Genomic DNA, 16,988 nt, shown 5'->3' with positions numbered 1-16,988 from the left:
GAATTGTCCGTAGAACTCTGAGACAGGATTGTGTCGAGACACGGATCTGGGGAAGGTGACCAAGAACCCTATGGTCACTCTGACAGAGCTCCAGATTTCTTCTGTGGAGATGGGATAACCTTCCAGAAGGACAACCATCTCTGCAGCACTCCACCAATCAGGGCTTTATGGTAGAGCGGCCAGACGGAAACGTCTGGAGAAAACCTGGTACCATCTCTACGGTGAAGCATGGTGGTGACAGCATTATGCTGTGGGGATGATTTTCAGGGGCACGGACCGGGAGACTAGTCACAATCGAGGGAAAGTACAGAGTGATCCTTGATGAAAACCTGCTCCAGAGCGCTCAGGACCTCAGACTGGGATAATGTTTCCGGCGCCGACAGAGATCTGCGTGCCATCCACTGTGCCACAAAGAGCTCTGATCGTAATGTAATGAAACAGGCAGGGAGAGGTAGCTCATATGTGGTGGTCAGTGAAAACTCCTTCTGGCCCATAGCTCTGCGTGCCATCCACTGTGCCACAAAGAGCTCTGACCGTAATGTAATGAAACAGGCAGGGAGAGGTAGCTCATATGTGGTGGTCAGTGAAAACTCCTTCTGGCCCATAGCTCTGCGTGCCATCCACTGTGCCACAAAGAGCTCTGATCGTAATGTAATGAAACAGGCAGGGAGAGGTAGCTCATATGTGGTGGTCAGTGAAAACTCCTTCTGGCCCATAGCTCTGCGTGCCATCCACTGTGCCACAAAGAGCTCTGATCGTAATGTAATGAAACAGGCAGGGAGAGGTAGCTCATATGTGGTGGTCAGTGAAAACTCCTTCTGGCCCATAGCTCTGCGTGCCATCCACTGTGCCACAAAGAGCTCTGATCGTAATGTAATGAAACAGGCAGGGAGAGGTAGCTCATATGTGGTGGTCAGTGAAAACTCCTTCTGGCCCATAGCTCTGCGTGCCATCCACTGTGCCACAAAGAGCTCTGATCGTAATGTAATGAAACAGGCAGGGAGAGGTAACTCATATGTGGTGGTCAGTGAAAACTCCTTCTGGCCCATAGCTCTGCGTGCCATCCACTGTGCCACAAAGAGCTCTGATCGTAATGTAATGAAACAGGCAGGGAGAGGTAACTCATATGTGGTGGTCAGTGAAAACTCCTTCTGGCCCATAGCTCTGCGTGCCATCCACTGTGCCACAAAGAGCTCTGATCGTAATGTAATGAAACAGGCAGGGAGAGGTAGCTCATATGTGGTGGTCAGTGAAAACTCCTTCTGGCCCATAGCTCTGCGTGCCATCCACTGTGCCACAAAGAGCTCTGATCGTAATGTAATGAAACAGGCAGGGAGAGGTAGCTCATATGTGGTGGTCAGTGAAAACTCCTTCTGGCCCATAGCTCTGCGTGCCATCCACTGTGCCACAAAGAGCTCTGATCGTAATGTAATGAAACAGGCAGGAGAGGTAACTCATATGTGGTGGTCAGTGAAAACTCCTTCTGGCCCATAGCTCTGCGTGCCATCCACTGTGCCACAAAGAGCTCTGATCGTAATGTAATGAAACAGGCAGGGAGAGGTAACTCATATGTGGTGGTCAGTGAAAACTCCTTCTGGCCCATAGCTCTGCGTGCCATCCACTGTGCCACAAAGAGCTCTGATCGTAATGTAATGAAACAGGCAGGGAGAGGTAGCTCATATGTGGTGGTCAGTGAAAACTCCTTCTGGCCCATAGCTCTGCGTGCCATTCCCTGTGCCACAAAAAGCTCTGACCGTAATGTAATGAAACAGGCAGGGAGAGGTAGCTCATATGTGGTGGTCAGTGAAAACTCCTTCTGGCCCATAGCTCTGCGTGCCATCCACTGTGCCACAAAGAGCTCTGATCGTAATGTAATGAAACAGGCAGGGAGAGGTAACTCATATGTGGTGGTCAGTGAAAATCCTTCTGGCCCATAGCTCTGCGTGCCATCCACTGTGCCACAAAAGCTCTGACCGTAATGTAATGAAACAGGCAGGGAGAGGTAGCTCATATGTGGTGGTCAGTGAAAACTCCTTCTGGCCCATAGCTCTGCGTGCCATCCACTGTGCCACAAAGAGCTCTGACCGTAATGTAATGAAACAGGCAGGGAGAGGTAGCTCATATGTGGTGGTCAGTGAAAACTCCTTCTGGCCCATAGCTCTGCGTGCCATCCACTGTGCCACAAAAAGCTCTGACCGTAATGTAATGAAACAGGCAGGGAGAGGTAGCTCATATGTGGTGGTCAGTGAAAACTCCTTCTGGCCCATAGCTCTGCGTGCCATCCACTGTGCCACAAAGAGCTCTGACCGTAATGTAATGAAACAGGCAGGGAGAGGTAGCTCATATGTGGTGGTCAGTGAAAACTCCTTCTGGCCCATAGCTCTGCGTGCCATCCACTGTGCCACTGTGCCACTCAAAGTGAAAACTCCTTCTGCTCTGACCGTAATGTAATGAAACAGGCAGGGAGAGGTAGCTCATATGTGGTGGTCAGTGAAAACTCCTTCTGGCCCATAGCTCTGCGTGCCATCCACTGTGCCACAAAGAGCTCTGACCGTAATGTAATGAAACAGGCAGGGAGAGGTAGCTCATATGTGGTGGTCAGTGAAAACTCCTTCTGGCCCATAGCTCTGCGTGCCATCCACTGTGCCACAAAAGCTCTGACCGTAATGTAATGAAACAGGCAGGGAGAGGTAGCTCATATGTGGTGGTCAGTGAAAACTCCTTCTGGCCCATAGCTCTGCGTGCCATCCACTGTGCCACAAAGAGCTCTGACCGTAATGTAATGAAACAGGCAGGGAGAGGTAGCTCATATGTGGTGGTCAGTGAAAACTCCTTCTGGCCCATAGCTCTGCGTGCCATCCACTGTGCCACAAAAGCTCTGACCGTAATGTAATGAAACAGGCAGGGAGAGGTAGCTCATATGTGGTGGTCAGTGAAAACTCCTTCTGGCCCATAGCTCTGCGTGCCATCCACTGTGCCACAAAAGCTCTGACCGTAATGTAATGAAACAGGCAGGGAGAGGTAGCTCATATGTGGTGGTCAGTGAAAACTCCTTCTGGCCCATAGCTCTGCGTGCCATCCACTGTGCCACAAAGAGCTCTGACCGTAATGTAATGAAACAGGCAGGGAGAGGTAGCTCATATGTGGTGGTCAGTGAAAACTCCTTCTGGCCCATAGCTCTGCGTGCCATCCACTGTGCCACAAAAAGCTCTGACCGTAATGTAATGAAACAGGCAGGGAGAGGTAGCTCATATGTGGTGGTCAGTGAAAACTCCTTCTGGCCCATAGCTCTGCGTGCCATCCACTGTGCCACAAAGAGCTCTGATCGTAATGTAATGAAACAGGCAGGGAGAGGTAGCTCATATGTGGTGGTCAGTGAAAACTCCTTCTGGCCCATAGCTCTGCGTGCCATCCACTGTGCCACAAAGAGCTCTGATCGTAATGTAATGAAACAGGCAGGGAGAGGTAGCTCATATGTGGTGGTCAGTGAAAACTCCTTCTGGCCCATAGCTCTGCGTGCCATCCACTGTGCCACAAAGAGCTCTGATCGTAATGTAATGAAACAGGCAGGGAGAGGTAGCTCATATGTGGTGGTCAGTGAAAACTCCTTCTGGCCCATAGCTCTGCGTGCCATCCACTGTGCCACAAAGAGCTCTGATCGTAATGTAATGAAACAGGCAGGGAGAGGTAGCTCATATGTGGTGGTCAGTGAAAACTCCTTCTGGCCCATAGCTCTGCGTGCCATCCACTGTGCCACAAAGAGCTCTGACCGTAATGTAATGAAACAGGCAGGGAGAGGTAGCTCATATGTGGTGGTCAGTGAAAACTCCTTCTGGCCCATAGCTCTGCGTGCCATCCACTGTGCCACAAAGAGCTCTGATCGTAATGTAATGAAACAGGCAGGGAGAGGTAGCTCATATGTGGTGGTCAGTGAAAACTCCTTCTGGCCCATAGCTCTGCGTGCCATCCACTGTGCCACAAAGAGCTCTGATCGTAATGTAATGAAACAGGCAGGGAGAGGTAGCTCATATGTGGTGGTCAGTGAAAACTCCTTCTGGCCCATAGCTCTGCGTGCCATCCACTGTGCCACAAAGAGCTCTGACCGTAATGTAATGAAACAGGCAGGGAGAGGTAGCTCATATGTGGTGGTCAGTGAAAACTCCTTCTGGCCCATAGCTCTGCGTGCCATCCACTGTGCCACAAAGAGCTCTGATCGTAATGTAATGAAACAGGCAGGGAGAGGTAGCTCATATGTGGTGGTCAGTGAAAACTCCTTCTGGCCCATAGCTCTGCGTGCCATCCACTGTGCCACAAAGAGCTCTGATCGTAATGTAATGAAACAGGCAGGGAGAGGTAGCTCATATGTGGTGGTCAGTGAAAACTCCTTCTGGCCCATAGCTCTGCGTGCCATCCACTGTGCCACAAAGAGCTCTGACTGTGCCACAAAGAGCTCTGACATGAAACAGGCAGGGAGAGGTAAGTGAAAACTGATAGCTCTCCGTGCCAACTGTGCCAGGCAGGCAGGGAGAGGTAATGAAACAGGCAGGGAGAGGTAGCTCATATGTGGTGGTCAGTGAAAACTCCTTCTGGCCCATAGCTCTGCGTGCCATCCACTGTGCCACAAAGAGCTCTGATCGTAATGTAATGAAACAGGCAGGGAGAGGTAGCTCATATGTGGTGGTCAGTGAAAACTCCTTCTGGCCCATAGCTCTGCGTGCCATCCACTGTGCCACAAAGAGCTCTGATCGTAATGTAATGAAACAGGCAGGGAGAGGTAGCTCATATGTGGTGGTCAGTGAAAACTCCTTCTGGCCCATAGCTCTGCGTGCCATCCACTGTGCCACAAAGAGCTCTGATCGTAATGTAATGAAACAGGCAGGGAGAGGTAGCTCATATGTGGTGGTCAGTGAAAACTCCTTCTGGCCCATAGCTCTGCGTGCCATCCACTGTGCCACAAAGAGCTCTGATCGTAATGTAATGAAACAGGCAGGGAGAGGTAGCTCATATGTGGTGGTCAGTGAAAACTCCTTCTGGCCCATAGCTCTGCGTGCCATCCACTGTGCCACAAAGAGCTCTGATCGTAATGTAATGAAACAGGCAGGGAGAGGTAGCTCATATGTGGTGGTCAGTGAAAACTCCTTCTGGCCCATAGCTCTGCGTGCCATCCACTGTGCCACAAAGAGCTCTGATCGTAATGTAATGAAACAGGCAGGGAGAGGTAGCTCATATGTGGTGGTCAGTGAAAACTCCTTCTGGCCCATAGCTCTGCGTGCCATCCACTGTGCCACAAAGAGCTCTGACCGTAATGTAATGAAACAGGCAGGGAGAGGTAGCTCATATGTGGTGGTCAGTGAAAACTCCTTCTGGCCCATAGCTCTGCGTGCCATCCACTGTGCCACAAAAAGCTCTGATCGTAATGTAATGAAACAGGCAGGGAGAGGTAGCTCATATGTGGTGGTCAGTGAAAACTCCTTCTGGCCCATAGCTCTGCGTGCCATCCACTGTGCCACAAAGAGCTCTGATCGTAATGTAATGAAACAGGCAGGGAGAGGTAACTCATATGTGGTGGTCAGTGAAAACTCCTTCTGGCCCATAGCTCTGCGTGCCATCCACTGTGCCACAAAGAGCTCTGATCGTAATGTAATGAAACAGGCAGGGAGAGGTAGCTCATATGTGGTCAGTGAAAACTCCTTCTGGCCCATAGCTCTGCGTGCCATCCACTGTGCCACAAAGAGCTCTGACCGTAATGTAATGAAACAGGCAGGGAGAGGTAGCTCATATGTGGTGGTCAGTGAAAACTCCTTCTGGCCCATAGCTCTGCGTGCCATCCACTGTGCCACAAAGAGCTCTGATCGTAATGTAATGAAACAGGCAGGGAGAGGTAGCTCATATGTGGTGGTCAGTGAAAACTCCTTCTGGCCCATAGCTCTGCGTGCCATCCACTGTGCCACAAAGAGCTCTGACCGTAATGTAATGAAACAGGCAGGGAGAGGTAGCTCATATGTGGTGGTCAGTGAAAACTCCTTCTGGCCCATAGCTCTGCGTGCCATCCACTGTGCCACAAAGAGCTCTGATCGTAATGTAATGAAACAGGCAGGGAGAGGTAACTCATATGTGGTGGTCAGTGAAAACTCCTTCTGGCCCATAGCTCTGCGTGCCATCCACTGTGCCACAAAGAGCTCTGATCGTAATGTAATGAAACAGGCAGGGAGAGGTAACTCATATGTGGTGGTCAGTGAAAACTCCTTCTGGCCCATAGCTCTGCGTGCCATCCACTGTGCCACAAAGAGCTCTGATCGTAATGTAATGAAACAGGCAGGGAGAGGTAGCTCATATGTGGTGGTCAGTGAAAACTCCTTCTGGCCCATAGCTCTGCGTGCCATTCCCTGTGCCACAAAAAGCTCTGACCGTAATGTAATGAAACAGGCAGGGAGAGGTAGCTCATATGTGGTGGTCAGTGAAAACTCCTTCTGGCCCATAGCTCTGCGTGCCATCCACTGTGCCACAAAGAGCATGCTGAAGTGGCAAAGTTGACATCCACATTTCTAACACAGAATCACTATAGTTATTGTTATGTGTGGTCGTAAACATTATTTTGAGTTAATTCTATGATGAGTGAGGGTCTAAAATGTATTTTACAATACAAGGGGAGGGTAATGCAAAAAAAAAAATGTTGGTACATTTATTTTTATGACACCTTGAGTTGGACCAGCCCCTCCCCCCAGTAAATTTCGATCTGTCCCTAATTGGCATCAAAGTAAACATCATGCAAGACTACAAATCCCTGCAATCTCATGCACGTAGCTTACATCTTTGCTAACAGCATCGTGTCAATTTAAAACTTGCACAAGACAGTTCACAGAATTGTCTATTTAAAGAAATGTAGCCAATTCATGAATTACTAAATGTACCTTTGCCTTGTTTCGGCAGTCTCGTCCAGATCATCATGGCATTTGTAGTTCTTTATGATAGCCACATTAGCAGCTAATTAGCGTTTCATTTTGGGGAGGTTAATACAGGCGAATATATTGATAAAATTCACCTAGTCCTAGAGAGACTTACACGGTTATCAAAATGTCACGCCAGGGTAAGCCTACACGAAACACAGCCCCTCTGTAAGGTGTCACGGGTATTATGACTCGTACCCGTACTGTGGTACTCTATACAGGGCAGAGTCATGGGTAACTGCATACCTGGAGTGTGTCTGAACGTGGGGGTGTCAACAGTAGAGGGAAAATCAACAGAAGTGGGTGTATGGAACGCGAATCAGCTAATTGGCCAGATTTGTGCCACTCAAGACCGTTTTGCGAGGCTGATTGAGCTGCACAACCAGCCATTGTTGACAACTGTAGCATTTTAGCTAAGACTAACACTAACCTTTTTCTTAACCTTAGCCTCTTTCTCCTAACCTACCGCAGTAATTATCCTAACCTGCTATGTTAATTCCGTTAACCTGGTACATAAATTCTCTTAACCTGCCATGAACACATTAAACTGACCAGAGGTGCACCTGTCTATGGCTGGTTTAACCAATAATGGAGTGTTGATGTTACACCCATCGCTGTTGAGCCTCCCACTTCTTTTGAAATGCCCACTTTCAGACAGACTCTAACTATGCAGTCAACCACACTTGGACCCTATATTTGAGGAAGAGGCGTAACTGGGCGCCAGCGTAATCCGTACAGGGTAGATCAACGGATGGGTGGGTGGTCGCAAACTTGAGGACAATTTGGGGGTAGTGGGTCCAGCACAACAATGACAAAACATTTATACCAAAAAAATGGAGGGAGGGGGGGATTGTACCACAACCCAAAAGGGCACGAGAGAGACAGAAATGGCAAAGGGGCATGTGCTCTGCACAGGTGGAGCTCTATCTGTGCACGTGCCTGTAAAGGAGGAAGTGGTGTTCAACCAGATGATGCGCTATAAAGGTGTAAAACAGGCTTACTGCATTTCCTGCGATGATCAGTGATGTAGTTTGCTAGATCACCCACCAGAGGACGCAATCAGACAATTTATCAGCCATAAACACACAAAAAGACATTAGGGAAAATCTTAGGCTCGGTGTGGATTTAGCTGAATAGTATATGTCTAATGACTTTTAAAATAAAACATCTGATTCCATTATAATGGGTTGGGGTGTTCATCCTATTCGTGAAAATACACAATATTTCACTAAATACGATAACGATGTGATGCAACTATGAATAAGCCTATTGCACTTTTGATGAATCATTTGTGTTATGAATCAATTTAGTGATGTGGTAGGCCTCGGCCATATGTACATCTGAGTGAATTAGGCAACAGATAATTGAATACGGAAGACAGCCCTCTAAATTGTTGTGATTAATCTGCTGTTAGCCTCTGGCTTGTTTGACCTTTTCTATGTCTATTTCAACCTATGAGTTTGAAGATTTAAAAGGTAAAATACTGAACCAAAATGAAAAACCAAATCCGTCAACTATAAATCACAACACTATAAGCATTTGATTATTTTTTCTCTAAATTCTGCAATGTCGTGCTCAACTTGACGTGTTCTGTTGTTGAAAGGCAGGCCGGTGTAATGAACCTATGCGCTATAGTCCGGTAGACCTGTCCTACATGGTTAGCTGAAACTAAATACGGATATATCCTCTGGTTATTAACATCGATAAGTCACCTCTATGACCAACTCCACACATTACATGGATGTGGAAGCTGCGTTAACCTGAAATGCGGTGCCCTCGAACATGACCCGCTCTTAATAATTGTCCATTAATATATTTAGGCTACAGTGTCCGTCTGTCATATGCTGCCTAATGTGCATAGTAGGCTAATATCTAACAGCGTTAATGCATGATAAAGATTCACTCAATGAATCCAATTTCTTGAGCAATTTGGAATAATAAGCACTTTTTTTTACTGCGTTTGAAAAAAATGAAACTTTCATTAAGGTCGGTGCTTGAGTTCTCTTCAGAATAATTTAACATTTTAATAGGGATAATATGATCACTTAAACATGAAGCACAACATGTAGTGGTTTGTACAAAAACATTCACCTTTAGGCATTGGATAACTGTATTCCCTTATATTAAGAATGATAAAAACAACATGTTGGTCTTCACCCCGCTTCATAAAAGCATCAACTAATTTCAGAATGGAGTTTTGGATTGAAGATTAAGACTAGGCTATTTACCAAATGGCTACAGGAATGACTGTGTGATGAAGTCTGGTATTGAAGTGAGCTGTCTATTGTTACCCAACGAGACATAACACAAAAGGAAAAACCTCCCTACATAGTCCGTGAGTTCTATTCTTCTGGGCAGGCTGATTACTGCGCGGGATAAAAGTTGTTTCGACAATAATGTGGGGAATCAGAGAGCACTAATGAAGCCATTAGGGATAGAGCAGCGCAGCTCTAATGCGGTCCCTTAACGCCCTGATTACTAAAGGCTTGGTTTTATTGGGAAACAACCGGCATCAAATGTGTTTATCATGAGTAGGGAAGTCCGGTGGAGGCATGAACCACCAGCCACCGGGGAACGGGTGCAGCAGCGGGAGAACCGCGCGACCAAAGATCCCGTGCCCTCTCTCCCTCTCTTTACACTCATTGCCTCTGGCGTGTTTAAAGCTTGTTTTACTGTTTCGAGTTTTAATAATAATCCTCCAAACTAAATGCGATTTTTGTCTGGGAAGAATGTATGGCCATTTTCATCGCAATTATTTAATCATGAGCCGCAGCTTAATTTTCGTTATCAACTTCTGAGACAGGCAAGAATGAAACGCTAAGTGTGGACACTTGCCAAAATGGAGGATTTAATTTATGGCCATTGTAGCCCAGACGGCTATTGTTAATGTGAGCGCAGTGACGGAGTAAGGATGGTACACGGCTTTTGTTAACAAGTTTTTAACGGGAAATACTCAAAGTAGACGTTTCGGATATTTCAGCAGAGTCGACAATAATGGTTAATTGTTTGAATAGTTAACCATTTCTTGAACCCCACAAGATGGCACAGACTATTTGCCAATAAAGAGAAACTCAAAAATGGAGGATATCAGCTCAATTATTTCCTCAGGGTTTTAAACATTTCATCGGGTATTTTAAACGAGAATTTATTGAAAAAAGTATATTTATATTCGATTTAGTGGATTATTAGATTAGTCCTACAAATAGCCTATCATTAATTGGTCTAGATTAAAAGTAGTTTAGTCAGTTATTGAAACAAGAATGACATGTTATCTATAATCAATTCCTCTATCAGTTCAGGTAGCCTAAATGTTACAGGAATTAAATCGTGCCAGTCTCATATAACACAACTACAAAAATTATGAATCATGAAAATATAGCCCCTAAATGTTCACAAAACGGAGAATTTAGAAGTAGGCTATTCATTTGTTTTACATTTGTGAAAACAAAAAAATGTCTTTATGCAATAAGAAATATCTCTTCAGTCTCCCGGTAACATCTGGCTGCTGCGGAGGGGTTAAGGTTAGTAAGAGCCCTGAAGAGAAACAAATCAATTCCATCACGTACATATTGGGTGGAGCTGTCTGGACTCTTGTTATAGTGATAGTCATCACACTGGAGGTTCCACGGAGTAGACAGAGGTTAGGGATAGTCTCTCTCACTCTCTCACTCTCTCTCTAGCAATAACCTCCCTCAGACTCAAAATCATTTGGCTACATTATTGATAACAGTCATACAATACTACAAGCTATTAAGTTTGGAAGCATAACCTGATGCTTCCTCTAAATAATTCCTCACAGTTTGGGACATGATCTCGCCAAGTTGGCATATCAAATCGAGACACAAATGAAATATGTGGTTAATTTGTTTTTTTTTGTTGTTGTTAGAAGCATCTATGTTAATTAGGCTACATTTAAGTAGGCCTAGATCATTATCTGAACAAAAATGAGTGATAAAGTAGCCTAATGTGTGTCAGGCCCGGGGGAGATGGCAGGAAAGTGCTTGGACAACCATCTTTCAGGTGTGTTATGTTCAGCAGTAGATTTGCAATTCACAAAAGGTCTGAAACAGACTGGAATAAACACCTTTTGGTAACCCTCCTACCTGGACTTGGTCTAGAGGAGGCTGGTGGGAGGAGCTATAGGAGGACAGGTTCACTACAATGGCTGGAATGGAATCAATGGAACAGAGTCAAATGTGGTTTCCATATGTTTGATAAGTGCCATTTATTCTAGTCCAGTCTTTACAGTGAGTAATTAATGACTTTTAATGACTGCAAAATGCATAATATTTAGCAGACCATGTAGACTAAGTGCCAAATAAAGTTCCATAAACCAAATAATTGTGTGATTATGGCATTATGGTGAAACCAACCAAACACTGTAGCCTAACATGAATACCAGAAAATGGCTGAAAATGAATTCCCTTAATTGTACAGCACAGCACTGATAGCTAACATGTAGACATACATTTGATAACAGGAAAATAATACAATCCATGCAATAAGGGGGAACATGAATTCATGAAATGACCAAACTGTGTGCAAGGCCGGAACTAAGAACAATATGGCTGTTGAGAGAGTGAAGTGGACTGACGAAACACATCGGATTGGTGGAGGCATGGGCTAGAGTGCATTTTCACCATATTTCTTATACCAGTAATTGGAGGGGAACAAGTGCACACTTTGGGAGGGAGGAGAGATAATTGGGATGTAGCCTGTGTCTGCCTAGTAAAACCTATGGACTGAGGCACAGTCAAGGTTAAAGGGATCATAAGTGCTGCAGGCAGGAGAGCTTAACAATAGACAGAGGTCTCTCTCTCTTTCTCATCCAGTCAAAGCCCTGCTGCTTCTCAACACCATAGAAATTATACACATAATGTGTATGCATTTGTGCATGTCTATTCAACCTGAGTCCTCAATGGCACCACAGTTCCATCCCTTCTCTACCTGTTCTTCTGCTCTCTCATTAGCATACTCCAAGCTCCAGCACTACGTTGACCCAAGGCCTAGTTTAAATTTGTACCGATTGAGTGGCTGTGTGTGTGAGTGAGAGACAGATGGATGGAGAGAGAGAAAGAGCAAACGAGAGGTGTGTGTGACCTACAGGGGTCATGCCTGTGCATTTGAATATGTGTCTCATGAATATGCGAGATTTAAGGTGGAGCTGTGTTGTTAATGGATGGTCAGTGTGACACACACACACACACACACACACCCACACACACACACACACACACACACACACACATACAAATACAGTGAAGCCTTTGGTTTTCCCTTTCGGGTGGTTCTACCTCAAAAAGCACAAGAGGGAGGATTTCAACACCCACCATGTCAGATTGTCCTGAAATCCTTTCTGTAGTTAGAAACAGATAAGATAAGCATTCCCTCAACATTATTTAGTTGAAATGTAATTTGATATTTGATAAATTATTAAGCTAATCAAATGTCTTTTTCCCTTTTTCAGAGAAATGAGTCGCTTTCACATTTACCATAAAATGTATTGTGAAAAAGGACCAGGTTTTCTTGCTGGTTTCACATGGTGGGTGCAATTAAGGGGAACAATTGCAGTGGGACTGGCTTTGAGGTCCAGAGTTGAGTTTGAGGATTTTCCCCCATGTGACCTCCTTGATGTGTGTATGTACTGACATGTACAATATGTGTAACTGAAAGAGGCACACGCACACACTACATGTTAAATGTTTTTAAATGTATGCACATTTATAAAAAGTATTTTCTCTGTAATGTCTTAGTCATTACTTGTCGAACCCCAGTAAAACTAGCTGTTACCCTTCGTGTCAGCTAATGGGATACTAATAATTACAAAAATATACCACAACACTTCTCGAAGCTAATGCCTACTCAGTACTCAAAGTTCGTAATTGTGAAGAATATTGTAAAGAATATAACTTAAGTACTTATAACTTAGAATAAATACCTTACTTTGATTAGTACAACTTTCTCACCTTTTCATTAACAAAGCAACTAAGGGTTAACTTTATTGTTTATGCTTTCATTGTCAGTGGAGAATTTATAAACAAATTATATGGGGAAAAAATGAATTGTTATGGAAGTCCTTCATTGAGAAATAATATTGTGTGAGTTTAGTTGTTGTTGTATAGAGTGCTGAATTTATTCTGAGTGTGTGTTGTTTAGTTGTTGTTGTATAGAGTGCTGAATTTATTCTGAGTGTGTGTTGTTTAGTTGTTGTTGTATAGAGTGCTGAATTTATTCTGAGTGTGTGTTGTTTAGTTGTTGTTGTATAGAGTGCTGAATTTATTCTGAGTGTGTGTTGTTTAGTTGTTGTTGTATAGAGTGCTGAATTTATTCTGAGTGTGTGTTGTTTAGTTGTTGTTGTATAGAGTGCTGAATTTATTCTGAGTGTGTGTTGTTTAGTTGTTGTTGTATAGAGTGCTGAATTTATTCTGAGTGTGTGTTGTTTAGTTGTTGTTGTATAGAGTGCTGAATTTATTCTGAGTGTGTGTTGTTTAGTTGTTGTTGTATAGAGTGCTGAATTTATTCTGAGTGTGTGTTGTTTAGTTGTTGTTGTATAGAGTGCTGAATTTATTCTGAGTGTGTGTTGTTTAGTTGTTGTTGTATAGAGTGCTGAATTTATTCTGAGTGTGTGTTGTTTAGTGATTGCATTTTCGTCTTTAAGACGAGGCCCTTAGTGGCTAAGGAATGCCCTCTCCTTTGTGTGTGTGTGTGCACGCCTGTGTGTGTGTGCACGCCTGTGTGCACGTCCATTTGTGTGTGTGTGTACGGCCTCAGAATGCCCTTCCCTGTAGTGTCAGTGGGGGGGGGGCTGGGGGCGAGGGGCCCGGGTCGGGGGCTTAGTGAGGGGCCCTGTGTTTTGTTCTGTTACACATCAATGGGACGTCAAGCCGGGTTTGGGTCTGACAGCCCCGGGATTAAAGGCTTTCTACTAGAGGCTGTACGGCCCTCCCCCTGACACACACACACACACACACACACACACACACACACACACACACACACACACACACACACACACACACACACACACACACACACACACACACACACACACACACACACACACACACACACACACACACACACACACACACACACACACACACAATGGGCTGAAAGAACGCAGTCTTAACTCTTCGAGTACGAAGTTGTAATTTGCAGGTGGCTACAGCCTGCAGGGCTAGCCCCACACGATAAAGGGAAAGAGAGGGCAGGGTGGTGTGTGTCTCTCTCTCCTCCCCTCTCCAATTCCAGCCCGTCAGAACTATAAATCCCAACTAGTCTATAAATCTAGCATGGGGAAATGATGATAATGATTAGAGCTCAGGTTTCCATCTCCTGATAAGAGGACACATCTGGCCTGGCTGGGGCAGAGGAGAGAGAGAAGAGGGAAGGAGACTGATCAGGGATCTCTGTGTATGTGTGTGTGTGTGTGTGTGTGTTTGTGTGGCCTTAATCCTTGCTATCCATCTGTGAGATGGTGAGAGATATAGAAAGAAAGAAACACACACAGAGACACACACATGTTGAGTACACGGCAGTCAGGGGTAAGGGAGATGGAGGCTACGGCAAACAATAGCCAGATGCTCCTAGGGAAGCTCAGGGATGGAAGTGTGTATCCGTGGTGACAACAAGCAGTTGTTATTGTCCTGCTGTTTGGAAGATTCGCAGCAGTGAACTGAAGACAGAAGGAGAGGGGGAGGGAGAGAGAGGGAAAGAGATAAGAAGAATAGAAAAGAGGGAGGAGAGAGAGAAGAGGGTAAGGAACAGTAGAGTTTGAAAGAGGTAAAAGGAGAGATGGGAGGAAGAGGAAGGAGGCCAGCAACTGTGCCTACATGTTTTCTTGCATGCATGTCTGGACAGATAAGGAAAAATGACATACTGTATTGGGGGGAAAAGTGCTAAGTTCAACTTTTGAACTGGAACAGACTGGGGGCTATGGTTGCACAAATACCTGTTTTTGTATAACCCTCTGTTATGCTTATGATGGCCAGAAGGTGGTGCTGTGGGTAAGTGGTAGTGAAGAGTCAGTGGAGGAAAAGTGGAAGGAGGGCCTAACTCTAACCCAACTTTAGTTTGACTGTATGCAGGTGGAGGGGTGAGTGTGAGAGAGGGACTAATGTTAACATACCAGTGATTATGAAGGATTCTTTGTGTCAGAGTTGCAGTTTGAGTTCAGTAAAATACAATCTCGCTGTTTGTAATGGACTAGTGCTCTTCATGAAGACAATCCCATAGGTAATGGTTTAAAATATAACTGTTTATTAAGACACACAGACCAGACCAGAACAGACCAAGACAAGGAGACACTCATTGTCTCACCAACACACACAGTACCATTGGTCTCTTACAGTTTGGACTAGAGCCCTAGCTGTACGGAGCTAGGCTTACTCTGACTGAGATACATAATTGTCATGGAAACCATGTTGGCTCAAAAAACTTGAAGACTATTCAGTACTACTACCAATGTCAATTTGAATATTGTTGCCATGGAACACTTGGCTGTTGTGGACTGCACAGTCTGACCATAGACAGGTGGAGGGTTAGGTGTCAGGGGTTTGGGGTCAGAGGTTATGGGCTAAATCACGTGCTCCACCCTACTGCCCCAGATCTACATAATTGGTACTCAGGCACAGATCTAGGAACAGCTTACCATTCCCAAATCCTAACCTTTACCATCAGGGGAAAAAGAGGACAGTTTGTCTAGCATCCGGAAGCAGTGTTCCTTTCAACACACACACACACACACACACACACACACACACACACACACACACACACACACACACACACACACACACACACACACACACACACACACACACACACACACACACACACACACACACACACACACACACACACACACACACACACACACACACACACACACACACACACACACTTGACTTGCTCTTACAGTGGCTATATCTTAAGCAAGCCGCTCCTGGATTTCCTATGTTAAATCAGAGGGCTCTTTATTCCCCAGCTCTGGAATGCTGCATGCTTCCGATCTGGAATGTTAGAACTCTGGACTAGCAGCTCTCTGGCTCCGGCTCCGCTCCGCACAGTTCCGAGCCGTCCCAACCAAAATGTTTTTATTGACAGGAGAAAGTGGTCCCGCCGACAGCACCGATTGGCAGTAATTGCCCCTGCCTGGTCAATGGCGTGTTTCAAAACCCCCCTCTGCAAAGTGGCTGTTTAAAAGCAGCCGTCGGAATCTACCTCTTCCACCCCCTCATTCACCACCCCCCTCCATCCTCCAGCTCTCTCCTGTCACCACTAACGGAACCCAGATGGAACATGGGGAAGCAATCAGGCCTCTATTTGTCTTGGTGCTGATCAGGTTATGTAGTGTCTGCAGTAGGAGTAGTGTTTGGAGGGTGTAGTGCGTGCTAGCGCCAGGGCTTTGCTTGGTAAGAACGCTCCAGGTACAGATCATCACCTTAACCATTCAAGTTATTACATGCAAAACTGATCTAAAGTCAGCATCTAAGGCAAATTCATAAAACTTTGCTGACCGATATTGATAGAGCCAGTACAGGGCCAGGTGTGTACACTACGTAGGGACTGGGGACTAGGTAAACAATGGGAAGGGCAGGCTCTGAGTGTCAGCTGTTTGGTTTGGGACGCAGCCATAAAAACAGCAGGACTACAGCTCGGCTGCTCACTGGGGCGAGATTCTACCACTGTAGTTTAATGTTCCAGACTGTGATAGTCTGTCAATGCAAGGCCACTGGATCTAACCTCTTAAGCCCGCCACTGATCAGAAAACTTTTAGTGACCTCTTGGAAGGGGCTATATGTGAAGGTATTACTGTGTATTGAGGTCTGTCATTCAGACACACAGATGGTTTGTTTTAAAGCAGTGAAATGAACAACAGACTTGCACTAGTGACAGCAGGGGGAAAGAATCAGCGATGTCCACAAGCCTCGCTAAGCGAGTGACGGAATGCACCAAGAATTTACTCAAGGACTTTCAGCAAAGCATTAGGTAGCCTCTCCTTAAAGCGTCATTATAGAAGAAGGCAGGCTACTACAGAAG

Source organism: Oncorhynchus gorbuscha, linkage group LG18 (assembly GCF_021184085.1).
Source record: "Oncorhynchus gorbuscha isolate QuinsamMale2020 ecotype Even-year linkage group LG18, OgorEven_v1.0, whole genome shotgun sequence".
NCBI classification, from domain to species: domain Eukaryota; kingdom Metazoa; phylum Chordata; class Actinopteri; order Salmoniformes; family Salmonidae; genus Oncorhynchus; species Oncorhynchus gorbuscha.
The sequence above is the reverse complement of the archived record's forward strand: the minus strand, read 5'-3'. Positions refer to the sequence as shown.